Source organism: Pan troglodytes, chromosome 16 (genome assembly GCF_028858775.2).
Source record: "Pan troglodytes isolate AG18354 chromosome 16, NHGRI_mPanTro3-v2.0_pri, whole genome shotgun sequence".
Taxonomy (NCBI): Eukaryota; Metazoa; Chordata; class Mammalia; order Primates; family Hominidae; genus Pan; species Pan troglodytes.
Window position 1 is genome coordinate 87,894,961 of NC_072414.2, and position 27,511 is coordinate 87,922,471.

The following is a 27,511-nucleotide window of genomic DNA, read 5'->3' on the forward strand; positions in this document are numbered from 1 at the left end:
AAGGTGGATCACAGACGAAGAAAAGTAATTGTGCTACCTTAAAAGCCACATGAAAAGGGCCTACTAACTGTGTTCTCCTCAGTGTGAAAGCCAAATACTGTGTGTGTGCATGTGTTTGTATGTACATGCATGTATTAGCTATCTATTACTGAATAAAAATTACCACAAATTTAGCATTTTAAAAAACACACATTTATTTTCTCACAGTGGAGGAATTAGGACACAACTTAGCTGAGTCCTTTGCTTCAGGGTGTGTCACAAGCTGCAATCAAAAAGTTGGCTAGGACCTCATCTGAAGACTCACTTGGGGAACAAGTCACTTCCAAGCTCACTTACATGCGTGTTAGTTGACAGAATTCAGTTTCCTTGGGTTGTGGGACTGAGGGACTCCTTCCTACCTGGCTATTGGACTTCGTTCCTACAGGCCTCTCAGTTCTTCGCCACGCGAGCCTCTCCAACATGGTATATTGCGTCATGAAAGCCAGCAAAGAAGAGAGTTAGCTTGCAAGATGGAAGTTACAATTTTACAAACTCACAGAATTGACATCCCATTGCTTTTTCTGTACTCTTATTGGTTAGAAGTAAGCCACAGGCTCACACTCAGGGAAGGAGATTACCCTAGACTGTGAATACCAGGAGGCAGGGATCACTGGGGTCCATCTTACTGACTGCCTGCCACCGTGAGGCTGTGGTTGGAGGTGTATAATAACCTGAGGTATGCTGGTGAGGTGTGCATATGTCAGAAACGTGTTTCTAGACATGATAGAAGATTTTTTTTTAGCTGTGCAAAGTTGTGGAATAAACAGTTTTATTTGTTTTAATAGTCCCCAGTATTTAATCATTTAATTTTCTGAGGTATGAAGATTGATCTGATTTTGATATTTCTATAATTATCAGAAAACATTTAAATGTGTTGTATGTTAAAGAAAGAATTGTCTTACTTCCCTTACTTCCCCTTGTGGCTTTTATTATTTAATATTTAATTAAATTTAAAACATCTTAATTGATAGCCTGTGTGTACATACTTTAACCAACCACATTATTTTATTATATTATTTCAGAAAATGAAAAATATCTATTATGATAAAATATGGCTCTTATTGCATTTCAACTTTAATTCTGCCTCATAATATAGATGTGAGCAATACTAATAATGAGATATCAATGTTCTATTTGTTCTATTATTGAATACTTGTTGTACTTATTGGAAAAATATCTCTTATAATACTCTTTTAAAAACACATTTCAAGTGCATGTATACAAACATAATCAATCACAAGAAAGAAGGACTGATGACACATGACATTAAGTGATAACTTTTCTGATGACTGTGAAGGTCTTATTTTTCTAACATCTGTACAATAGCTTTCCTATTTCACCAATGATTTTGGGTTCCTGCTGCTGAAAGTCCATCCGTACAAGGCCGTAATCAGTGGTTGAATGGCAGATGGAGCCCAGGGCATCCACCTTTCCCCAAATTGGTCTTTAATTGGCATATGCAGTAGCTTGAATTACTGGTTCCACTGAAGGAATTGTGTTCTCTCCTCTGACCAGTAAGAGTGTCTTCCTTTTTCTTTTCCTTATTTTTAAAGAGGATAAGAAAAATGGTGACAAATTAATGACTTTTTAAAGGGCGATCCACAAACTGAAACATTTGTGAATAAAATGGAACTTAATGATAGAGCACCGGCTTCCCAGCTTCGTTCTCATTAAAGAGGGAAGTATTTATGTACCTAGTAAAGGTTTAAAAATAACTAAGCAGCCAGAAGTACCGACTGAGAGTTGGAGAATAATGAATCTGCAAATCATTATTGATTAAGCTGTGAATTCAAGATTGCTTCTTAACCTAAGAAAATTTCTTGACCCATACTTTTTTCTTTTATTTTGTCAAATGAATTCAATTCAATTAGTAGTTATTGAACACTTATTCAATGCATGATACTCTAGGAAGGTGAAAAATATTCAGATTCAATCTTTGACCTGTTTGTTAGGGAATACAGCTTCCCGAAGCAATGTCAAGGTACTCTCCCAACCCCACCTACCCTCTCTCCTCAAGGCAGAAGTCTAAGTCATTCGCTTACAGGACATTTTATCCTATGGCAGGTGCACAAGCCCCATGTTTAGGCCTTTAGCCCAATTCCTCAGCCCACTCAGGGGAGTGGCTGTTAAGGAGTAACTATAATTTCCAGACCTGACTGCAGAGTCCCTCAGAACAGTGGTGGAAGCCAGAAGTCCCCATTCATAAAGCAGCTAATATAGCTAAGAGTCCAAGCCCGGCCGGGCGCTGTGGCTCACGCCTGTAATCCCAGCACTTTGGGAGGCTGAGGCGGGCAGATCACGAGGTCAGGAGATCGAGACCATTCTGGCTAACACGGTGAAACCCCGTCTCTACTAAAAATACAAAAAATTAGCCGAGCATGGTGGCTCACACCTGTAATCCCAGCTAGTTGGGAGGCTGAGAAAGGAGAATCACTTGAACCTGGGAGGCAGAGGTTGCAGTGAGCCGAGATGGCGCCACGCACTCCAGCCTGGGGGACACAGCGAGATTCTGTCTCAAAAAAATAAAAAAATAAAAAAAAAAAAGAAAAGGAAAGAAAAAAAGGAAGCATATATTTACAAGAAAGAGAATCTGATTTTTCATGCACATTTGCTATATGCCTGACATTTTGCAGTATGTATATTTTAATTGTTGTTTTGGCAAAAGCAAGAATTAATTGAGGTCTTACATGAGCCAAGCACTGGGTTATTTATGGACCATATTATATTATATTCTCAGCAACTCTGTGAGTTGATACCATTCTCACTTGACAGATGACAACAAACTGTGACTTAGGAAGACAAGGGGACTTGCCTAAAGTCACATAATGAGGACACAAAGGGTCTGCAAAAACTTCAGACCTCTGTTCTTTATTATGGGTGTATTGAGATAACGGGCTTTGACAGGCGCTCTAAGAATCTTCATACTAGCCTGGAGTTCAAGTGTAGTTATTCCCACATAACACATATAAGGAAACAAATCTTACCCCCAAAATCTTTCCCCTTCCATGACGTTTCTTATGAAAATAAAACATTCATAAAATTCTGTTTAAAATTCTGCCTTTACTACATCACCAGCTTCGTGATGGCTTACCAGCTGTGAGCTATATATCCATATATGAAGTCTTCACCCATGTCCCAAAGACTTCTATTTATATATTATAGATACACTTCTCTCTTTCAAATTCTTTGTCTTACTGGGGTTTTCAGATGACTCTTTGAGCCCACCAAATCCAAATCACAGCAGTCTTTGCCTCTTCCTCTTTTAAATAGTCCCACTCGTTCCAGTGATCTACTGTCACCCCAACACATGCCCAGCTGAATTCCCCAAAAGGGGCTTGTCCACCTCCAGCTCCTTCAGGGCGGCAACCTCAGCTCCCAGGTCTTCAGAGGCCAGCTGCCTGGAACATCACAGGCACACAGCGGAGCTCATGGGAGGCAATGACAACATACGTTTATGCATGCAGTTGATTCCCCTTGAAAAACACTTCTTAAAAAAATCTTTCCCTGTCTTGATCCAATTTGGTCAGAATAAAGTTCCTTAAAAACAAACATGTCTTTCAAAAATGTGTTTATACTTTGAATAAAAAGGAAATTTTTTAAAGAAACATTTCCTTTAGCGTGGAACGGCCCAACTTTTCCATCTGATTTACCTAAGAGATGAACTTATAGTTAAGATGTTTACAGACATCTTTTTAATTTAAAAAATTTCTTATAAAATATTTTGAAAACAACATTTAGACCTTTTCAAATAGTAAATTGTATTTACTTAAATACAATACTTAAAAAGTACTAAAATATAGTAAATACTAGATTTTAAAATCTTTTTTTAATATTCATTTGTTTACAAACACTACTTTGTCGTGTTACTTATAGAAGATGATTAAGAATCTTTGAGAAATAAATATCTGACCAAAAATATAAAATATATCTTAAAGGATAAATTTTCACCAAATTACAATGTTAGGGTGCAGCTTTAGTAAAAGTTTATGGTGAGTTTTATGTTCATTGAATATTACAGGGGGAGGGGTCATTGAACACAATTTAATCAAAAATCCACTTTTCTATGAAATCAAAAGTGATTACAAACTGTGTAACTGTTGGGTTATAGAATGATTCCTATCATGACAGTGCAATCATTTCTTAAAACATAAAAAAGATAGTTGCTAAGAAAAACTCTCCAATGAGGAATTTAGTTAATGTGGTAGATTTCTCCCCCTTCCTTCTATCTGAATATTTAACATAAGAGAAAAGTCCTACTCTGTTTTTCAGCTGAAATCACAGCGGTTTCTGTTTCTAACCTGGGAAGAATGTGGTTGGGACTGAAAAGCCCCCTGTCCTATTGTTAGACTCCTCGGCACTGATCCTTGCTTTTAACATCATAATGAAGGATGCTCTTTAGTGGATTATCTTGAGAAGGGATTAACTCCTTCAAGTCTTCTTAGGGGGCAAGGTGTTTTGAGCCCTAAATACACACCAATTGCCTGCTTAACTTTTCATCTTATTTTGAAAACTGCCCAGCTGGAATTCAAATTCTTTTCCATAGAGCTGAATTTTATTAGTAGCAAAGTTGGAGTTGGGGGCAGCAGATGCTAAATATAAGCACTGTTCTTTTAATCTCATGGGGCCAAATGTTTCAGATATTTCACTGAGACAGGCATGTCAGGATAAGACTCAATCTAAACTCTGCTGTAAACTTTGCAAGCACTAAATCCTGGCCCCATCTCCCAGGCCCATGACTTAAGCCCTCTAGAAGACCATGCTTTTACTAGGATTCTACCTTTAAACTCCTCTTGCCTATATGGCCCTTGTACCACGGCTTTTAAAGTTATTATCCACATCGTTTTAAGTCACACTCAAAGTAGAATTCAAATGCCTGGTAAACACACACACACACACACATACACACACACACACTTGAAAAGAGGACTAATTGCTCTATAATTTACAATCAACTAGTTTCCTTAGCCTCTGCTGCTTTATCCTAATAACAATTTATTTCTGTCTGCCTATTACATTAATACTGAAATCTTGCGTTTGTTTCATATTCACCTTCCCCCTTCTCTAACCTCATTTCTGTTATTAACTACCCATTGTATTATGATATGATTTTTCCAGGAAACTAGACACTTCTAAATTTGTCCTTTCTCCTCCTTTTCTGTTAACTCAAACTTCTTTTCTTAATAGATCACAACTTTTCTTTTGTTCAACCAAAAGAATATTTTCAACACTGAAAACACTCATTTTAAAGGTGTTTGTTAAATGTAGGAAATCGCTTTTAAACACACACATGCCTAAAAAAAAAAACAACCACTTTTTCTTGGAACTTTGTCTTTTAGGCTGATTTATTTTTTAATCAAATTGCAACACGCATCACCTGTAGCTTTCTTATAAAAAGATATAAATTAATTAGGAATTGCTAGGCTACATATGTAAGAAGTTTTAAATATTAAAAAGTCAAAATATATGTATACGTGACAAAAATTACAACAAAAAGATCTCAATAAAATGAAGTTTCACGATTTTTTACAAACAAGGGTATCTAGGTGCAGTTTTCTTGTGAAGAAAATGAAATGAACTCTCAGTCTTTATATATAAATCTATATATATATATAAAATAACTGTATTCTAGAGGCTCTGCTTTAATTGCAAATAATCCTCCACATTCTTTCAGTGTAAACTCTTTAAGGAGTCATGAATTTTATTTATACTCTCTCTCTCTTTGAGAGTCTTTTGTTTATTTGCTGTTTCGTTCTTTGTGAAATAACACTCCCAGAGGAAAATCCCCCTCTCTGCTTAAGGAATTAGGCCAGAGACAAAAGCAGGGAATTCTTTAAGCCTTGTTTTGTGCTAAGAGAAATGTTTGACATTTCTGTGGAGAGGTGTTTAGTTTGGATTCATTAGGTCTTAGGGACTCTTTTCTCTTTTCTGGCCTTTCAGTTTCTGTCACTGTTTTTTTCTGTGTTTGGTAGACTGAAGAGAATTTACCAGGGTGTAATTAGGTTTCCTACACTGGAATAGGAAAAATCCAGTTGTTGTAAATGGTTAGACCAAGTATTCCCCTGGCTCAGCAGGCCAAAACCTGAACCTCACTTTCTGATACCCATCTGGGTAGGAGAACGTTCGGCAGCGGAAGCGAGGGGTAAAAGACACTTTCAAGGAAGTTTATGCCCCGATTGAAATAAATACCTCTCGTAAGCATCTTTAAACAAAGCTGCTTGACCATCACTTCCACAGTCCTACCCCGGAAGGCCAACACCTTTGGTTTTTCTGTGCTTCCTCTCAGAACATTAAATAAAATTAGCTTTAACATGTTTTTTTTTTTAACACAAAAAGAAATTTTTTAACTTTTTTATTTTTTATTTTTTTTTCTTTTAATCTTACAACACCTTGGCCAGCCCCTCCTTCTTCCCAAGATCATTTAAAGGCTCTCTGTTGCCTGGTTTGGGAATGGTACAGTCTGATAGGATTTCCCAGCCAGCGCATTTGCCTTCTGCAAAACAACACAGATACTTGCTGGATTATTAGTTTTGCTGCCTGAATTAGTAGAAGCTCAAATATTTGGTAATTCCCCAAATCCTGAGGCCAGAAATAGAGCTTGGTGGTATTTTTTTTTTCTGTTTCTTTTTGGATATGACATTATAGACTAAACCATGATGATCTATCTGCACTCTGCCTTTACTACTGCTGTTATCAAAGCATGGAAATGGTAGCGGGGCATCCGTCCTAAAGGGTCCACTTAAGAACAATTCAGAGATTGGCAACCACTAGCCATACCGTCTGTATAGACTCCTTTCCAACTAAATCCCCGTTGATGTTCCAAAGCTTGGCAGTCTCAGCCCAATGGCCTCTGACTTTGAGCTTAGAAAACGTGCCCTCTGGCAACTGCTGGGCCACATGTTCTCCATTCACACCACACCTGGAGAGTGATGAAGTTAACAGGCGGAGAAAAAGAGCCATGGGCAAGCCCTTGCCAGTGTGTTGGGATGCCAGCTTCCTTTGACTGGTTAACAATAACCCTTTGGCAGATCTGGCTGGGAAACGGTTAATCCCCCCACCCACCCCCCTCAAAAAAATACAGAAACATTGAAGAAAGACCCAATGCCTCTGATTAAATGGGGGGAGAGGCCAGATACTAATATCTTTAAATAATGGATTGTATCATTGTGAAATGTGCCTTCCCAACCCTATTTCCCTCCCCATAAAAATAATGATTTGTCTTTCTGGGAATTGTGGAGAAACTGTCACCTTGTCAATCCACCTCCATCAACAAAGATGTGTGTAAAATGCCAACCTCTTTCAGCCTACTATCTCCAGAAAAATTTTCGCCACGTACTCCAGTGGATCTTTTTCATTAGATATTTAACTCTGCCATGTTAAACTTAATTCTAAACGAGTATTATTTAAAAGAGTCAAAAACTAAGACTACTGTTTTTCCTCTTCTTTTTAAAACCCTGGATTGTGAATTTTAGTTCAAATCCTATGAGAGTCTAGAGATCATATCAAAAACCTTTTTGCAGTTCCACATAATTTAGTGGTCTTTGACAATAAATATAAAAGTAAGGGAAAGTAATGGTTGAAATCATTTATTCATAAAAATAGTAAGGAAAAGTAATGGTTGAAATCATTTATTCATTAAAAATGGTAAAAAATAAATCCATCAGACTTTATTCACAGAAGAGTAAGTAAGAAGGAATAATAAGATAAGCATTTGTGAAAAGGTGTGGACATCAAGAAATGTAAGTATTTAGGGCATCAGAAGAAAGAGTTAATAATTTAAGTATGAGCCCTGGATCAAATTTTCAAGTGTCTCTTTTCCTAAACTAAGAAAGAACATTATGGTCTTTGGGAAGGAAAGGGGGTCAGAAGGAAAAGGAGAAACAGCTGAAATATAACACAGTCAGGCATACGCACTGCAGTCAACCAAAGGTCTTCCCTTGAATTGAGAACTGAAAAACTTATCATGCAGAGAGTCTGCAATGATAGAAAATGTCCCCAGTCCCTGATATGAGGCTGGCATATTACTGATTAGTCCCCGTGAGTAAAACCTATCATTTTCAACAATGAGCCCATGTTTTAGAGAAGCTTTTCTATCTTCATCATCTGTGGCGATCCTAAAGTAGTAGGAGAAACAGGAAAGGGAATTCTGGAAGGACTTTCAACCACCTCTATTTGAGAGAGCAGGGAAGAAGGAAGCAAATGCCATCGTCCTTAAAGGAATGCTATTTGGGGGAATAACAAAAATGAATAAACTTTTGAGAAGAAAATTCAATTTGCTGTTTCATTATATAGAAAAAGCTTGGGTTGACTAGATGAATTTAAATAATCATATTTTCCCTTTTTTTTGAGACAGGGTCTTGCTCTATTGCCCAGGCTGAGGTGCGGTGGTGTGATCTCGACTCACTGCAACCTCTGCCTCTGGGGCTCAAGCAATCCTCCCACCTCAGCCTCCCGAGTAGCTGGGACTCAGGCGCACCCCACCACACTCGGCTAATATTTGTGTATTTTGCGGAGATGGAGTTTCACCATGTTTCCCCAGCTGGTCTCCAACTCCTGGGCTCAAGTGATCCACCCGCCTTGGCCTCCCAAAGTGCTGGGATTACTGGTGTGAGCCACTGCATCTGGCCAATAATCATATTTTTTCTTTCTCTTCTGTTAAAAAGCTCAAAGACAATAATAAAAAGAAGCTCTTGAGTACCCAAAGAAAAAAAAGTTTGCTATGCCGTGGCATATTAATAACTCAGTGGCAAGTAAATTGAGCTGTTATAACTGGAATGTTATTAAACAGAATATTTAATATTCATAAGTATAAAATAAAATATGTTATTATATAAAAAAGATATTGTCTCATACATAAGGATATAACAATGATGGAATTTGCTCTGCAAGTATACATCTAGTCATACTATATAAACTCAGTGATTCTAAGTCCCACCAGACTTTTTCTCTAAATCTACCAAATATTATGTGTTCTAATGTGCAAAGAAAGTTATAAAGAACAGCTTCCAACTTAACCCCAGAGGCTTTGACCTCGGTACCTCAATATGAAGATTCAGGGTCTTCATTAATTGTAATTATTTAGAACCAAATGTGTTTCTATATTTTAAGTCTTTGTGTAAATACACTTCTTATATTCTAAACAGAAAAAGTTACTATCCCACATACCATTCCTGTTATTTCTTCATTACTTCACAGATTAGAACTTTAAATAAACATGATCCTTAAAATTCTTAGTAAAGACAAATTGACTTCTTGAGTTATTAGAAAAAGTGACATATTTTGTGATTAAATGTGTGTTTGTAGTTCTGAGACACTGCAAAAAATTAATGTTTCTTTTTGATAGTAGCTTTTATTTTTCTTACAGTGACCAAACCATGTTCCATCCTCCCTCACTTACTTGCAGATAAGGCAGAATGACTTGAGGCATTAAAGATGTGATTATATCCTATATATTTAGTTGGTTCCCAACTCTTCTTGTCTCTGTGTGAGGTCTAAGATACTCAGGTCCATGGTATAAGAAAATGTGATTGATTTCCAAAGAAAATGGTTGGACCAAAAAGAGATGCATTTTTGGATGCTATTTTGTTGAGCCATTTTTAGAAATAGGCAAACATTCAGAAAATTACTATAAGCACATTATGGTTTTTTGCAGAATAAATTTGATCTAAACCTTTTGACATTTTGTGCTGTAATGTTTAACAGCATTGAGTGAAAGCTAATGGAAACTTTCTAACAAGTCCAAGTATTGCCATTTCTCACAATAAGAGCACATTCTCTGTCAAAATTTTTAAAGATTTTTAAATTTTTTCTACTAGATTTGGATTAAATATTAAAAGCAAACATTTTGCTTACAGGCACTCATGGTAATTTTTGGCATCATGTCAACCAAACAAACCCCAATATAAGACAATTTTTCATATTTGATGTGGACTTTAAGAGTTCCTTTGCAGATGTTATTTTAAATGTGATTATCTCACCTCCTTTTTTTATTGTTACAAAATAAAGACTTTTTTTCCTGTAGGTTGCCTGTCACTTTTGAAATGGAAAACATGATGAATTATGGCACATTTGCCTTGCTATGCTTTATCAAGCTCATTAGAGATGATGCATGATCTGAACTTTACAGAAGGAAAAAAAAATACATGGACACCCTCTTTCTTATCTTCTCTGTTTACCTCTAAAATCGTTCTGGTTTACTTGTTGCAGAAACTGACCACCTATTAAGGAAAAAAATGGTCTTGTCTGTAAAACACATGGCTTTCCTGTAGAACAGCCCTAAACTTGAGCTGTAAATTCTCAAAGAGTGATATCACCTCCAAACATTTAGCTCAGAATGCTTCATTTTATTTTTCCATTGTCATGCTGTGCAAACAACTTTATGTGTATGTTTAGATATAATGGGAAAGGTTGTTTTTAATTCAATTTTCCAATGAGATAGCCCTATAATGGAAGTTTTCAGAAAGAAAACTACAGTCTTACAAAACCAACTTTCATCTATGAATTTAAACAAATTTTATTCTGCTTCAGAATCATAATGGTTTACTGAATATTCCTTTTTAAAGAAAATTTAAAGACTGAGTTTTAAACTGACTTATGCCAAATAAGTCTTAAACAAGTCTTTAAAATCCAAAATTTATTACAGAGATAAAAACCCTATCTTCTTACCTCTCTCTAGAGTACTTTGAAAAATTTGATTTGCACTAAAACCTAAACAGATTCACCATGATGAAGGTCATCAGATAAAAAAATGTTTCTCCAAGTTTAATTCAATACTTATCAGCTAGAACAATTCCTTCCTAATCCTTCAGATGTTAAGTGCTATCAAGAAGTAAAATGCAAATGAATATTATTTTAAAATGTTAATACAGAGTTGGAAAAGGCATTTGTCCTCGAAATAAGAAATACGACGACTGTAATAGCAAATATACATATTACCTGAATTTCTTTTTTGTTAATAAATGTTTCATTTCTGGTACTTATGATTGATGAGTTTCCTTGGAAATAGAACACCGAGGCACTTCCGTTAAAAAGATATCAAATTCCAAAACCATGGGGAATTGTGCTACAATTCCTTAACCTCTTGCCTGAGAGAGTCTTCCTGCTGGCCCATGGGATAATCTCTACTTGTAAAAGTGTTTACAAAAATGGCATATATGTGTTTGCTTCTGTGATTGATCAGTTCAAACACATGAAATTAATATTTTACATGTAAGTGGTGTTTGCCGTTTTACACTGGGTATCACCGGCATCATCTTATTCTCTTCCTTCGTTCACCTAAGAAATGTTCCATGTCTGGTAGTCTACTGGGTTCTGGAGGGCTGTGTCAACAAGTCAGAGCTCAGCCCTTCCCTGATGGGGATGAGAGTCTGGAGAAAAGATCAGTCTTAATCTAATACCATCTAATCAGATAAAGAATTAAGTTGCTCACGACTGAGATGAGTCTGGTGAAGGAGGCATTCAGGGGCTCTTCAAGCATATGTCAGACAAGACCAAACCTAGTGCAGAATGGTAGGGGCGTGGACCCAGCACGACAGAGGATTGGAACCTAGCTCCGGATGTCAGGTGTCAGAAGGCCTCTCTCAGAAAGGTATGCTAAGGTGAATTCAAGGTTTTAAAAGAAAGCCAGTGGGGGCTAAAAAGAAGTCATTACCAAGAGGAGTTACTAAGGAGGAGGCTAGTGAGAGAAACAGGGCCAGATCATGTGCTGCCCTGAAGTCACCGTAAGGATATGTTTGTTTGTTCAAAGACTCACAGAAAGCCACAAAAAAGATTCAGGGAAAGCTTCAACAAAGGAGAGTGACACAACCTGACTTGCCTTTTTTTTTTTTTTTTTTTTTGAGACGGAGTTTCACTCTTGTTGCCCAGGCTGGAGCGCATTGGCACGATCTCGGCTCACTGCAACCTCGACCTCCTGGGTTCAAACAATTCTCCTGCCTCAGCCTCCCGAGTAGCTGGGATTACAGGCATGCGCCACCAAGCCTGGCTAATTTTTTTGTATTTTTAGTAGAGACAGGGTTTCTCCATGTTGGTCAGGCTGGTCTCAAACTCCCGATCTCAGGTGATCCACTCTCCTCGGCTACCCAATGTGCTGGGATTACAGGCGTGAGCCACCGGCCTGGCCTGACTTGCATTTTTTATAGATGATTAACAAAGAAACTCTATGAGGTAGACAAATTAAGTGCAATAAAGCCCATTAAACAACTCTAGAAACTAAGATGCCAAGATTCAGTTCCTTGCCAAAGGAGAGACGTGCAGGAGAGTGGTTGATACATCCACATGCCCATATGCCTGGGGTGCATTCATATGTGTGTGCAGAATTCTATTCTATTTCTATCATGGGTCTCTGTCCGCCACAGCACGCATTCAAAATCAATGCCACACTTTGCATTTCATTCTAATTCCAAGCTGGAAGATGTTAGTTAGGTAGGTTGTGAACCAAAAAACTTAAGAAAATAGTAATTTAACAATGTTTTTCTCTTCAATGTGTGTCTATTGGTTGTCTAAGGAATTCTCTGGATAAGTTATTCTTGCATACTTTAATAAGCATTTTGGCTGAAGGACTAGAATAACATTTAAATAGTAGCAACACTATCCATTCTAAAAAGCAGGCTAAATAGACTATTAGAACCACATTATACTCCCCACATAAAATAACTTATTATATACCAAACCTTAACTACAAGAACCTTTTCTAGCATTGAAGTAGTACAAACAGGAGATCTGAGAAAAATATGGCTTATGATAGTCTGCTCAGTTATGACAAGTGAGCAAACACCACTTGAAGGAAGAAAGTCAGCCATGGTTTATAGGAAAATAGAAGAAGGCTTCTCTCTGCTGCTCTCGCTTTGGTTCTTCCCATTCTCTGACCCATATGCTGGGTAAGAGGCTAGATCTACGCATTGTTTCCCCAGGACTTGGTGTACAAAGTGTTTCTCCACCTCTAGAAACAAGAAGGAAACATTTGGGCCTGGCATTTGTTCTTGCAGAGAAGGAAGAATGAAGAAGTTACAGCAGGAACATCTCATTTTTGCGAGGTGGAATGACTGAGATCAACAGAGCATGATGATGCTTGGAGTGGTTCTAGAACAGCTGTCAATGTCTACCTTGTATTACAAACTTCACCAAAAGTGCTTTGGCAAAATTAATTGGCTAAAGATTCAACAGCATACGGAAGCCAGAACATCTACAGCTATGTTTGCAGGATGACTGGTTTGAGTATACCACACTGAAGCTGGATTACTCCAGGAAGTGTGTTAAGCACGGCACAGAGTAAAAGAGAAAGATCCACCACCAGGTTGTCCCTGTGGGTTTCCTGGGTTTTAAGGTGGCATTGTTTAGTAGGCAGTTGGATAAAAGAACTCAAAGCTCAAGGGAAAAGACGCTAGACAAATAAACAGATTTCGAAGCAGCAAAAGGGTATAAGAGGAGGAGACCCGAGCGCCAAAGGCCAGGCCTCGGAAATAGTAGCTCCTCTCACACTGATTGCCTCCTTCTCTGTTTTGCTTTTGCATCAAACTGTGCATCATCTCATCTGATTCTAACTCCTCCTTACACAACCCTTATCTTGCCCATTAAACTATTAGATCCTTGAGGTCAGGAGAGTATAACATAATGTTCTGATATCCTATTGTTCACCCAAAATAGAAGCCAGGAATTGAGGGAACTATCTAAATTCTACCATCAAATCTCAACCCAATCAAACACTACTAATTTAAACATTTCATTACACACAGAGATTGATCTGTTTTGGTTTCTTGGCTGAACTGCCCAAATCATTGTTTACTTCTTAAAGTGGGTGGGGTCAGTCATTCTTCGTGGAGTTGGGTAGGGCAATGAGAGAGTAGAGGTGACATTGAGAATTTCACTCGGGTGCTTCAGAATTCAGGTTCCCAAATACAAGGAACCAGTTGGGTGAAACTGTATTTTCCAAGACACAATGAGTCATACACACGTGAAAAAACCCTTTGGAAGGGAGGACCCCCACATGCGCGTCTTTCCTCCATCACCTTGTAGAACATACATAACCTTCTGCGTTTGATGCCAAAATGCACTTTTAGTCATGCTTACAGTTCCAAAAAAAAAAAATTGTATTTATTGGGCCAGTTTCAAGTTCTGGTTATGTGTGTTCTTTTAATCATTCTCTTTCTGTTAAAATCTAAGGAATTGTCTTAATATGTATGTCCAAGAGGAGATCAAAATCTTTGCAAAGCTAACGAAGTTTACTTTAAGGCAGAACAAGAGAAATTGATGAGAACGTCTAACATGTGACGTTTAAGATAGTTGATAATTTGGAGGGACTTAGAAGACTTTACAGGTATATGATTAAAGAATATATTTCATTTAACCATAGTCAATTGCATTTCATAGACATTGTAGTTTACTTGATAATGCAACCTAATTTTTTAAGATATTATTCTTCAATTCACTTGAAAAAATTTTGCATCTGATATAAATATATAGATGTCTCTGATTAAATCAAATATGATGAGACAGTTAAATTCTGTGCCAAAAATATCATAGGGTATTATACCTTTGCTATTTAGAAAAAAATAAATGTTTCCAATTTGAAAGAAGAACTTGCTGTAAATTCTTGAAATTTGAAAGTGGCTTTCACGTCTGGACTCTCAGTGGGGCACTTGGTGTGCTTCCCTGAATTCTGCCTACGTTGGTGAATTGGTACAACCGTTCCTTTAACAAATCTGCTTTGAAACACAGAAGAAGCCTGCTGTTTAAAACCTGGTGAAAGGTGATTGCAAGCCTTAAAATAAAAAAGCCTAGTTTCATTTTTTTTTTTTAAAACAAGACCCTTCTCAGTTTGACTGAAATGCAGTAAGCAGGACAGAGAGACTATCTCTTGAAATTGTCAGCAGATTGGCAATCTGACATAGAATTCTGGCAAACCTGTACTTAATTGCTAAAATATGACTTCCTAGCAGCTACAAGTATGTTCTGGCAATGTCAAGTTATCCCCAACCACATGACTTGACTTCTGCTTTAGAATTAAAATTGAAGATTTATCCCAGGTTGAAGCTGCTCCTCGCACATTCTGCAAGAACTCTATAGACTGTAGACAGGAAAACGGGATATCGTTAAAGTATTGCAGTGCCCCAGGGGTCAATGTCAGATACAATCTAATTTAACATCTTTATTAAGGATCTCGAAGAGGGAGTAAGCCACATATTAATGAAATGTGCAAATGATATTAAACTGGGAGCTGGTGTAACCACCAGTAAGGACAAAGAAATAATAGAAACGCACCAAAAGAGGTTAAAACTATGAGCAGAAAATTATTATATGAAAATCACCTTCTTGGGATTGATGGTGTTGGAGATGAGCGCTGGGAGTCAGAAATCTCAAAGTTTGGGGGCTGCATCCAATTGGGAACCAAAAGGAAAGAAAAGAGGGCAACCCTTAGCCAGCATCTAATTTAGACACCAACGCAAACACTTTACATTACATTATGTAAGTTTATACAATCTTTAAAATCAGAAAGATCATCAACTGTAAAAACTTAGGCACAGGCCAACTCAAATGTAGTAGCTTAACTAGCCACAACACAGATAGCTATTAAAAATGACTAGTACTGAACAATATTGACATGCAGAATATATGAACTAGCATGCAGTAAAACAAAAGGCAGAGCATAAGGTGTGTGCATGCTGATACCACTTCAAATACATGGATGCTCATTAGACAAGATCCAGAGGGATCCACCCAGAAGCCAAAGTTTTCAAATATACATTAATTTGGAAAAAGAGAAAAATGCGTCTTTAAAAAAAATAAAAAGAAAAAACAGTGAAGCTCTGATTTCTTAGCTTTTTCTATTTCCCCATGTCTCCCTATTCCTCACACCCCCCAGAAAAGTTGAAACAACGCTAAAATGACTCTTCCAAACCTATAACTAAAATAAAATGCCCTTAAGGCAACATCTGACAACCTTCTGGGATTCAGGTAGGAGTCCCCTGACTGCCTATAACTTCTTGAAACCATTCCATCTTCTTTTCCCTCCTCCACTTCTACTCCTATGCCAACACCCTTGGCCATCCCTTAGATATTCAGGCATATTGACCAGAAACTTTAAACAAGAAAACACCTTGCATTTTAGAGCTCCTGCCTTTTACCCTTTGAGTTCTTCAAAGGACTGGTCTTCGTTGAACTACACACTATGACATACACAAAGCACGGGGCTAGAATGGCAGACCTGGTGTGTAAGCATAGCATCCCTGGAATCTTTGATTTCACCCCTCCACATTTAGTGCCTACTTAACAAAAAGTGGCTTTCACTTGTCTTCTAATTCCTGCCATGACTCCTTACCTCCTTTCAGGATCCAGGAAAATAAGTAAAGAATGAAAATTCCCTAAAGTCTCAGACAGACCAAGAAGGAACCTGTTGACCTACCATGGAACCCACCACAGTAGCCTCTAGTTGCAAATAATCTATTCTTTCCTAATGTAAAGTATTATCAGAATGAAGGATGAAGTCAGTGGAAGAAAACCGTCTTTTTTTTTTTTTTTTTTTTTTTTGACGGAGTCTTGCTCTGTCACCCAGGCTGGAGTGCAATGGTGTGATCTTGGCTCACTGCAACCTCCACCTCCCGGGTTCAAATGATTCTCCTGCCTCAGCTTCCTGAGTAGCTGGGATTACAGGCACCTGCCACCATGCTCAGCTAATTTTTATATTTTTAGTAGAGACAGGGTTTCACCATGTTGGCCAGGCTGGTCTCAAACTCCTGACCTCGTGATCCACCTCGACCTCCCAAAGTGCTGGGATTACAGGCATGAGGCACCACACCCAGCCAACAGCAGCTCCTTTTAAACAGCAAGACTTCAGTAGCAGACCATCTAAAATGCAGATACAAGTAGATCCAATGAATCTATGATATTGATGTTCTAAAGTAGTAGAAAAATCAACTTTATTCATGCTTTACACAAAGAACCTCAAACCAACATCACACAACTGTAGGGTTAATGCTCTCTGTGTCAGAATGATTCGAATATACCAGCGGGTGACCAGAAAGTCATGGCACACAAAGGGCACAAAGGAAAGATTATAGACCCCAAGTAAGGATAGCAACTAATAGGGATGAACATGCTGGAAACCTACAAAGGATGCTTTTGCCAATGAGGAAGAAGTATTTTAAGTATACTAGAAGGAATTACTAGAAATATGCGAATAAAATTCAAGAAGACAAGTGGGCTAAAGCTAAAGAATTTTCTTATAGTATAGCTTTTTTTTTTTTTTTTTTTTTGAGACGGAGTCTCGCTCTGTTGCCCAGGCTGGAGTGCAGTGGCACAATCTCGGCTTACCACAACCTCCACCTCTGAGGTTCAAACAATTCTCCTGCCTCAGCTGTGCCACCATGCCTGGCTAATTTTTTTTTTTTGCATTTTTAGTAGAGATGGGGTTTCACTATGTTGGCCAGGCTGGTCTCGAATTCCTGACCTCGTGATCCGCCCGCCTTGGCCTCCCAAAGTGCTGGGATTACAGGCATGAGCCACTGCCCCCGGCCTCTAGTATAGCTTTTTTATGGACTTAAGATGCCTAAGTACATACTGAAAAACAGCTCTGTTAATGATCCCTAAGAAACTGAGTTAGAATACACTTCACAGGAAGTCTAGCATTCCCTTTCATTGGTTACCTGAGTTCATTTACAAGGTAGGATTTCCATGTAATCTCCCCACCATGTCAGGCCCAGCGAACTTCACTCTACCCCAAGCAAAACTCTTTCCAAAGTTAGGAAAATGTTTCCAAAAGTTATTTTGTTTTCTTAGATACTTTAGCTTTTCTTAAGGTATAATTAGAAAACACATCAGAAGTCCAACTATAGAAATTATTCTGAAATATTTTCTCCTGTGATAAAATAGAATTTTTTCTCCTTAGAGGAAAGTCAGTTCAGCTTACCTGTCTATGTCTTCTTCCAAATGTATATGAAGTAAAAATTGCTAATGCCACAATATGTGGGAAAATGTTTAATGCCTTCTCCATGTCAGCCCTTCTTCTAGGTGATGGGAATGCAGAAAAAAATATCAGTCCTATTTCCTACCCCTTCTCACCATTAAAAAGCTTACTATTAGGTGAGAGATACTAACCAATAAACAGTTTCATATTGTAGGCTATATTTAAGCAATAGGATTAATAATACCAGTACATCTTCCAGGAACGCCATCAAGAATAAATTACTTGATTTTCAAATATTAAAATACAAGTTTTGTAAATGGAAATATGTGATGTTTTTCAAAGAACAAAATAGTAACTTTCAAAGAGCAGCAGAAAAGACTCGTGGCAAACATATTGTTCCCCTCTTGAGGGCACATGGGAGGATTGTAATTCCTTGTCTCCTTGAAGTTAGGCATGATAATGTGACTTGCAGCTGGGCACAGTGGCTCATGCCTGTAAATCCCAGCACTTTGAGAGGCTGAGGCAGGTAGATCAACTGAGGTCAAGAGTTCGAGACCAGCCTGGCCAACATGGTGAAACCCAATTTCTACTAAAAATACAAAAAAATTAGCCAGGCATGGTGGCACACACCTGTAGTTCCAGCTACTTGGGAGGCTGAGGCAGGAGAATCACTTGAACCGAGGAGGGGGAGGTTGTAGTGAGCTGAGATCACACCACTGCTCTCCAGCCTGCATGACAGAACGAGACTCAATTTTAAAAATAATAATAATAAAAAAGTGACTTGCTTTAGTCAATGAAATGTGCGTAGAAATGAGGAGTGGAACTTCTTAGAAGCTTTTAACTGCCATTGTTTGAATTCCCTCTTTTACTGCTTTGGCAATCACTAAAGTGCATATTGACAGGAAGGTGAATTTCAGATCAACCACCTATAAGATAGCATGCTGGAGAGACATTCAGATCTACAATGAACTTTGCATGAGCCAGAATTAGACGTTTCTTGTTAGTCACTGATACTTAGGGATGTTTATTACTGTAGCACAATCATGCCTATCCTAACTGATTCACTCAGCAAACTCAATGACAAAGATAATGTACTCTTTATAAAGCAACTGGGGCTAAAAGAAAAAAATGGCTAAATGAGTTCATTGCCAGGTAATCAAGATGCATTTACTGTATGTCCACAAGGTGCAGAATAGCTTAACCAGCCATGTGTCAGGATTTATTTCATAGAATATTGTGACTTTTCCCAGCTCATGATTATCCATGAATAATGAAGACAAAGAGATCTGGTACTGAGTAGCTGTCATTCTGAGGACCAAGTGCACCTACCTCTTCAACAGGTAGGCTTGCAGCCATCCATACCTGAAAAACATTTTGAGAACCTCTAATGTAGGCAAAGTGATTTGAATATTTTCTCTGTCAGACACTTAACAGAGATTTTGACAAGAAAAAAAAATACAAGTCATCAAGAAATCATTCTTAAAATGGACTCTATAGTTACAATCACGGGTAAAAAATAAAAATAAATATGTCTAATCACAGACTAGTTTATCACGTGAAATAAAAATGAATACTTTTGCATTGAAGATCATTCTCACGTATCTAATGTGGAGAGATACTTAACAAATAATATAACAAAGGCTTACTTTCTATTATAATAAGTAATTGATGTAGACTCAACCATTTTGCCTGATGGATTTCAGGGCAGAAGAATGACAATTGCTCACTGTACCATCACTGAAAAGCTGAATTATAGATAATTTTTTTTAATTTGTATGTTTCTTGAATTGAGAAAATGGACTATCCATGAAAGACCATTGTTGTCACTGTTTTCACGAAGTGCCACATGCAGAATTTCAAAACAACACTGGAGCTCCAGCTCATAAAACTGTTGAGAAGAATCACCCAGTGACTGGTCTGGACTTTGAGTCAGAGACCTGTCTTCCTGGTTTCTGGTCTCACGTCTCTTCCACATCCAAACCTGCTACTATTCGGCTACCAGAGCTAATGGTCTAAATATAAAGCTGACCTCATTCCTTCTACTTGAACAAGCTCCAATGCTTCTCAATCGCCTTGTGCATAAAGTTCAAATTTCTTAGCCTACTCCCCCGTCTAAAAAACCCTTTGCTCCCACTCTGCCAAGTGGATCTCACTCCCTGCATTTATCATGGTCCTTCCTTCTCTTATCGGAGGCATGTTTCTTCAACTTCTTTTTCTCTATTTGTGAACTCACTGCTCAAGAGAAAGCTCACTCATATGATATCTCTTTAGTAAAACTAAGATTTCTTGTTTCTTTTTGCCTACTTTAGATGCATGTTTGTTTCTATCAATCCATTGTATTATATGATTGCTATATTTTATTATAATGATTTATGCACATGTTCAACCGGACTAAATCTCTTCAAAGAGAGTGTATTTCATTTAACTTTGTATCACATCCTCTTTTATCCAATAGCTCAAGTGTCAGACATATAATCATGGGTAAATATTGGTGGATGAGGGAACAAACAAATGAATGAATCAGATCTGAATTCAACTGATGATTTTATCAGTGACCTACTGTGTAACCTTGGCCAGGTCAGTTTGCCTCTCTGTGCCCCAGATTGCTGATATGAGAATGGGGGGGATATAATTACTACCTGCCATAGAGGGATGCTGCGAGGATTAATGAAATAATTTTATAAAGCAGTTTGAGCTCCCTAGAAGAAAGGCACTATGTAAGAACAAAGTGTTATTGTAATTATTATGTAGCACCTTTCATCTGAGAATCTCAAAGCACTTCACCAAACATTGACTCATTAATCTTCCCAACTCTCCTGCAAGAGAATTAAATTACCTCCATTTTAAGAACGGGGGAAATGCAGACAGCAAAAGGTTAAATGCCCAGCCCATGATACCATCCCCGTTGAATGCCAAAGCCAAGAGCGAGCTGCAGGACTCCGGCTCAAAGGAGACTCCTAGTTCAAAGGAGACAGCTCTTTGAATCTTGAGGCACTGTAACTTCCACCTTTTCCCTATACAGAGAAAATCATTGAGCAGCCTTGGTGGATGGCAACGATCCAGTTGGAATGATGGCCCATGGTAATACCTTCCACAGAAGAAGGGGTGGGATGGGGCAGCAAGGTGATGACCACAATCCTTCCCTCAACTGTAGCAGTGGGAAGAAAATGTAAGCAATGCCTGCAATCAATCGCTTACCCTCCTCCGATGGCTGTGGCTCAAATCTTTTCATCGGCCCTCTTTTAACTTGACACCTTTCTAGGATATCTCTGTCTCTCAGCCAGAAAATGTCTCATCGCCTTTCAATACAAAGGTAGCAGTTTAGCAACCAAAGAAATAATCCTAAAATACTGCATTCAAAGAAGCTTTCCCCTCATAATACTGTTTTTCCTGCTGAATCCCATGAACGTTAGCTGAGACAGGTGGTACTAATCCACCTTCTAAGTGGAAAAGGAAGAATGTTAGCTATTCTCCATATACTGGGGGTAGGGGGGAGGCGTATTTTGGATTAAGATGTGTTACATCAGGAACTTCTAGCAAAGTGGAGCCATTACTAGTCACAGCTAACCAGAGAAGCAACATTTGTGCTTTTCTTACAGATGTTAAGTTCATACTTCCTGGAGGTTGTGGTCAAGATTACTGGCCCAATCACGTGTGTGAATCTGTTACAAATATACATAGCATGTGTGCCTCCAGGACCCGGAAGTAACAAGACTGTATCCCAAAGCCAAGTGAATTCAATATTCCTCATTCCAGCACAGCATCTATTTCTCTTTTTTTCTTTCTTTCTTTTCTTTTTCTTTTTCTTTTTTTCTTTTTTTTTTTTTTGACAGGGTCTTGTTCTGTCACCAGGCTGAAGTGCAGTGGCACAATCTCAGCTCACTGCAACCTCCACTTCTTGGGTTCAAGTGACTCTCATCCCTCACCCTCCCAAGTAGCTGGGATTATAGGCATGCACCACCACACCAAGCTAATTTTTGTACTTTTAGTAGAGATGGGGTTTCACCATGTTGGCCAGTATGGTCTTGAACTGCTGACCTTGTGATCCACCCGCCTCAGCCTCCCATAGTGCTGGGATTATAGGCATGAGTCACCGCGCCTGGACCACAGCACGCATTTCTAAGGGAAACATTAATTTCATCTTGATTTTAAATCTGGAAGAGCAGAGTTTGTTAATTATGATAAGCTTCATGCTGACAGAAGGGAGTCCCTCGACTCCCTTCTGTACTTGTGACCAGTTTCTCCACTCTGTTTATTAACAAGCCCACCTCCCTGAAGTTAGTTACTCACAAACTGTGTCACTGTAAAGATCTTAGGCTCCTGGTCTACTCTTCCTGGCCACTGTCTTTCTTACCTTTCTTACTTCCTCATACCTCCTTGAAAGCCACCCATAGTTATGGAAAGAGAATGGGCTTTGGAACCAAACCAATCTGACAGTTAATCCTAGCACCCACCACTTCCTGTTCTGTGACTTTGCGCAAGCTCCTGAACTTCTCTGAGCCTTCTTTTGTAGCCTACAAAATAAGAACTACAATTCTACTTTGCAGGCATTTGAGACATTAAGCACACACACAGTTCTCAACAAAGATAAGGGCCCTTGGCTGACAGGGACCTCCAAACGCAAAGTGGAAGATGGAGTTTACATTCATACAGCAAGCACTAGAAGATGCGGTATACCCGCAGTGCCAGGAGTGCCATTCCAGAAGACGTCCCAGAAACAGAGACTAGGCCTGGGTAAGGCCTTGACAATGGAAATGCAACAGATGAAACTAAGCAGGGTCCATGAGCGAGGAGCACAGGCCAAGGTCAAAGCCTAAACTGGTAGGCAGTAATTTCCAGGAAGGTCTGAAAAGTAAGGGGCAGAAAATCGCCATGGGGACCAGAGTTTTACAATCACAATCTCTGGAGGAAAGTGAGATATGGTGGGGAAGTCAAAGAAGTAGGGGATTGGGTTGAGAATTAGGCTAGAACTTCAGCAAGAACGTCTGTCTCAGGGTGACTCCAAGCAATCAAAGAATGTACATGAAGAACCATCTCCACGGAGCTCACTTCTCCCCCGAGCTCAACCTCTCAACTACAGGTTCCACAGTTCTGGGCCCCCTTGGGTTTGCACTTTGCTCTTCTTCCACCATCTTGTCTCGTATAGACTTGGATATTGAAGCTGAACTGTTCATCTATATCTGACTCCAAAGTCTCATTTAGATACTAAACTAGTATGTGCTCTCCGGCACCAAAGATACTGTGTTGTGTGGTCACTCGAGTTCCCAGGGCACTACTGAGCACTTCCCCAGTCACCTGCCACTCCATATGGAGAAGAGTATCAGACACGAATAGACAAAAATGAGAATTAATTACTGGAACTCCAGCAAACTACTTCACCAAGAATAAGAGGAGGCAAAAAGGCAGTACACAGAAAATTGCTCCCATTCCTCCTTGACAAGAGATAGAATTGCAGATTCAGGGGAGGGGTGACCCTACACATGGGAGCTAAGTCTCTACTGTGGAGCCTGGCCAGTAATCACCCCATCCGCTAGCCACCTGACACTCCACTGGTGATCTCTCCTAGCCTCGTGGTTTTAGATACTACCACTGAACAGACGACTTCCCACCTGTTCATCCCTCATCTCTAGCTTTTCTCTAGAGCTACAGGCCCACATTTTAGAAGGCTGTCAGGCATGCACACCTAAATATCTCATGGACATCTCAAATCCATTATAGTGTTCTCCATGTCTATTAGTAACAACAAATATTTCCTACATACCAAGTTCAAGATGATGCTTTGACTTTCCAAGTTGGGGATTGAATAAGCTCACAGCCAGACCTCAGGGTCAGTGTCTTAACTGTGCATTAACAGTGCTGGAAGGAAAATTCTTTACCCCAGAGACACTTCTGCAATACATGCAATAAGGACCGACACTTTCACTCAAAGATTAGGTGAAGCAAGACTTCTGTGGTGTCCAGTCCCATGCATCTGGACAATGTGCCCAAGGCATCCCCTGCACACAGAAAGTGAATTAGACACGCCCGAATAAAGCAGATGCAGCTGAGTTAGCTCTAGGACAACATTAAATGGGTTTCAAAAATTGACCATCATACCCACGTTCTAGCTACTGAAAGGAAATGGAAGATTCTAAATTAGCTGAGCCCAGTTGCAGATAAGGAAAGAATAGTGTTAGTAAAGACGGTAGCTTTTGCATCTACTATCCACATATCCCCCGCAGGGTCCACCACATGTTAAGTAATTAAATATTTACTGAATGAAAGAATGTATCTTTGATTTTAGATCTAGCCTTTACTTCTCTGGGGTATTTTGTTACTTGTAAGATCTCGCTTTCTAGTTAGTTCCTCCCCAAACCTCCCCCAACCATCTAGAATTCTAGGGAGCACTTGACTTTCCAAGTGCATTTCACCCAGTGACCTAGCATGGTGAACCGGTCAGTATAGTGTAAGCACTTACTTCAACCATGAGTTCTACAGGGCACCTCGTTCCTCAACACAGAAATTAGAATAACCCCAGGTGAATCAGGTCAAATCTATCCTGGAGTTTGTCTGCAGAGAATGGTAACAATAAGCACTTCCACGTATCCAGTCTTTGCGATGGGCCAGGCTCTGTGCGAAGCCCTTCACAGACTCTAATCTTCACTCAACAAGCAGGAACACCATATAATCCCCCCTTTTTTGTGGAGGGGCTAATCAAACAATGAATTATGGTGGAGTGGGACTCTAAACACAGGTCCATCAGCTCCCCAAGTGGAGCTCCTCCTACCATGCAGCTCACCCCCATACCAAGGGGATATTTGCAACTATTTGAGCCCCCTTGGATGTGCACCTTGGTGGAATCTTTGCCAGTTTCTCCCAAAGTTCTCCAAAATTTTATTTCCAGTTCAGGCTCAGCAGGAAATACATTTTCCATTGCCATCCACAAACACTATAAGTAGAAATTGAAAGTCTGCAGCACCAGAAAGGGTATTAGAAGGAGTCTTCCTTGTCCAGACAGAGGGACTCAATGAAAAAAAACAAACAAACAGTTTTTAACTTTTGAATTGCTTTCTTAAACACTAAATATACTCAACCAGAATGAGCACCTCAAAATAAAGAAGTCTCCATAGCACAGATCCGGAGACTCAAGATGTCATTTAAAATTAAGACGTTTCTGAATGAAATGACTCTTCTAGTAAGTTATGTCTGAACATGACCACTGGAATTTCAGAATTGACTATAGGGAGATACAAAATGTAAATGAGCTTTGCCTGGAGGATTCCAGGCCATGGGTTTTTCTGGAGAGCATGATAGGAAGTTGAACTAGCTATGGTTTCATCCCAAATAAATTAACCTTGCATCAAGGGCCAAACTTCTTATTAACGTCATAAAGTGCCCCCAGATGTTTCTGCAACTCAACCATTTCCAGAGTGTGATTTTACTCAAGAAAAAAAAGAAAGTACTATAACATTCCCCTTTAGCCAAGCATGGCTAATCTAATGAGCAGGTTCTTCAACACCGCTCTTTTTAGATTGACAACTTTCTTTCCAAAATTGAGAAAAAGAACAATTATTTGAGCATCCAGACCCTGCAGTGCTTCCGCATTCAACACATTGTATTGGCCTTTGAAATCCTCACCTTCACTTAGGGACAATTTTAGTTAGTCCATGGCTGTGGCCTGTTACAAACTGGGCTTCACAGCAGGAGGCAAGTGCTAGGTGAGTGAGCGAAGCTTCATCTGTATTTACAGCTACTCCCCATTGCTCACGTTACCACCTGAGTTTCACCTCCTGCCACATCAGCAGCAGCATCAGATTCTCATAGGAGCACGAACTCTATTGAGAACTGTGCATGTGAGAGATCTAGGTTGCACACACCTCATGAGAACCTAATGTCTGATGATCTGTCACTGTCTCCCATCACCCCCAGATGGGACCGTCTGGTTGCAGAACAAGCTCAGGGCTCCTACTGATTCACTGATTCTACATTATGGTGAGTTGAATAAGTATTTCATTACATATTACAATGTAACAATAATAGAATAAAGTGCACAATAAATGTAATGTGCTTGAATCATCCTGAAACCATCCCCCTCACCCCAAGTCCGTGGAAAAATTGTCTTCCACGAAACCAGTTCCTGGTGTCAAAAAGGTTGGGGGCTGCTGCCCTAGATGGCTCAGTATCAGTCACAGCTTCTATCCCATCCAGAAGATGCAAATCCAGGTTATCTTCAGCAGGATGGCTGGTAGGTGCCTGAAAGGGAAGGGCTGCTGTTGCTTGCCTGACTTTCAAAGTTTAGAGTTAGAGCTTTAATTTCTAGACAGGCCTAGATAGTTGCTACAGCCACTCACCGATGCAGGTGTCACTACATAAGACTGGAATTATGCCAAGAGGTAGGAATACTCCATACCCAGGGCCAAAAGAGGCCTGCTACATGGGGCAGGAAGTGGGGAAAGGCAGCCAAATCTTAGCTCACACTAGGCGTTGGAAAGTCCAGATTGCAAAGTCAGCCGGAACTGAAGACTCTAGTGTAGGCTGTGCTTCTGTGCAACACAGAGCCTGGAGGTGGTAAGAGCTTTTCATCTGTTGGATCTCATACCATCACATGCATGGCAACTACTTGTTTGTATTCCCTGCTAAAATATATCAAGGGCAGAGAATGAATCCGTTTGCTTCACCAGCATGTCCTAAATAAATAGGATAGTACCCACTAAATGGTAGGTGCACAAAATAGTTTTTGAACATTAGATGTCAAACGACCCTTGACTTGGTGTGTCTTCCAGACAATATTCATTCATTCTACAAGTTTATTAAGTTGTATTAATGTATTAAGTTGCCTTCTCTGTGCCAGAGCCAGCACCAGTGGGTAAGGCTCAATAACATGTGGATTCTAATGAGGAGGCCAGACTCTGTCTTCAAGATTTCACTGCAGATCAAGTTGTCCAGGCTTTATGTTAGTGGGCTCAGCTTTAAGATGCAGAGAGGGAGAGGGAGGAGAGAGCCTTCAGTTCATGGGCAGGGAAAGTGGTAACGCAAGGAGGGAGGAAGACACAGGGGCTGCGCACCCAGGGGAGCAGCACAGTCCTAGAACAGCCTCTCCGAGGACAGCCTCTCCCTACTCCTTGCTTTGGTTTTCTTCCTGGATCTGCAGGTGGAAAGACAGTGGTCGACAGGTGTGCTGGTTCTTCAGCGAGGTGGGGCTCCACAGGTGTTTCAATTTCTTGATTGCAGCTCCAGCAGAGAGCTGGGTCCTTGGGAAGTTCTTGCAGCCCTGACAGTTGAGTCCTTCTGGTTACTGGGCCACTTCCACGGCAAGGAGACAGCTGTTCCTTTGTTGTCCTTGGCCTCACAGGTCAAGGCCCCCATCAGGGAGGACCACCCCAACCCTGGCACTGCAAGTCTTCAGTTTACTCTCATGTCATCATTTATTAGTTAGTGGCCTTAGGAGAACCTCTGAATCTCTTCTCTGAGGCTCCTTTCTTCATCTATCCAATGCGGAGAGTGATTTCTGCTCTTCCTTGCCTCCAAAACTTCTTAAGGATAAAAAGACCCACGGAGATCTTAGATAAGAATAAGATAGAACAGGATAGGTAAGGG

The 27,511-nt window shown here is 39.5% G+C and overlaps 1 protein-coding gene across 8 annotated transcripts in view; it reads right to left on the reverse strand.

Annotated features, from left to right (window-relative positions):
• LOC104002446 (uncharacterized) overlaps positions 1 to 27,511 on the reverse strand; it is a 246,214-nt gene that overhangs the window by 2,058 nt on the left and 216,645 nt on the right. For 7 of the 8 annotated variants that reach the window (XR_010151527.1, XM_063794370.1, XM_063794373.1 and 4 more), the window contains one exon: positions 1 to 27,474. The gene's annotated coding sequence lies outside the window, so the exon portion shown is untranslated. The remainder of the gene's footprint in view (positions 27,475 to 27,511) is intronic. The other variant, XM_063794371.1, reaches the window with a different exon arrangement.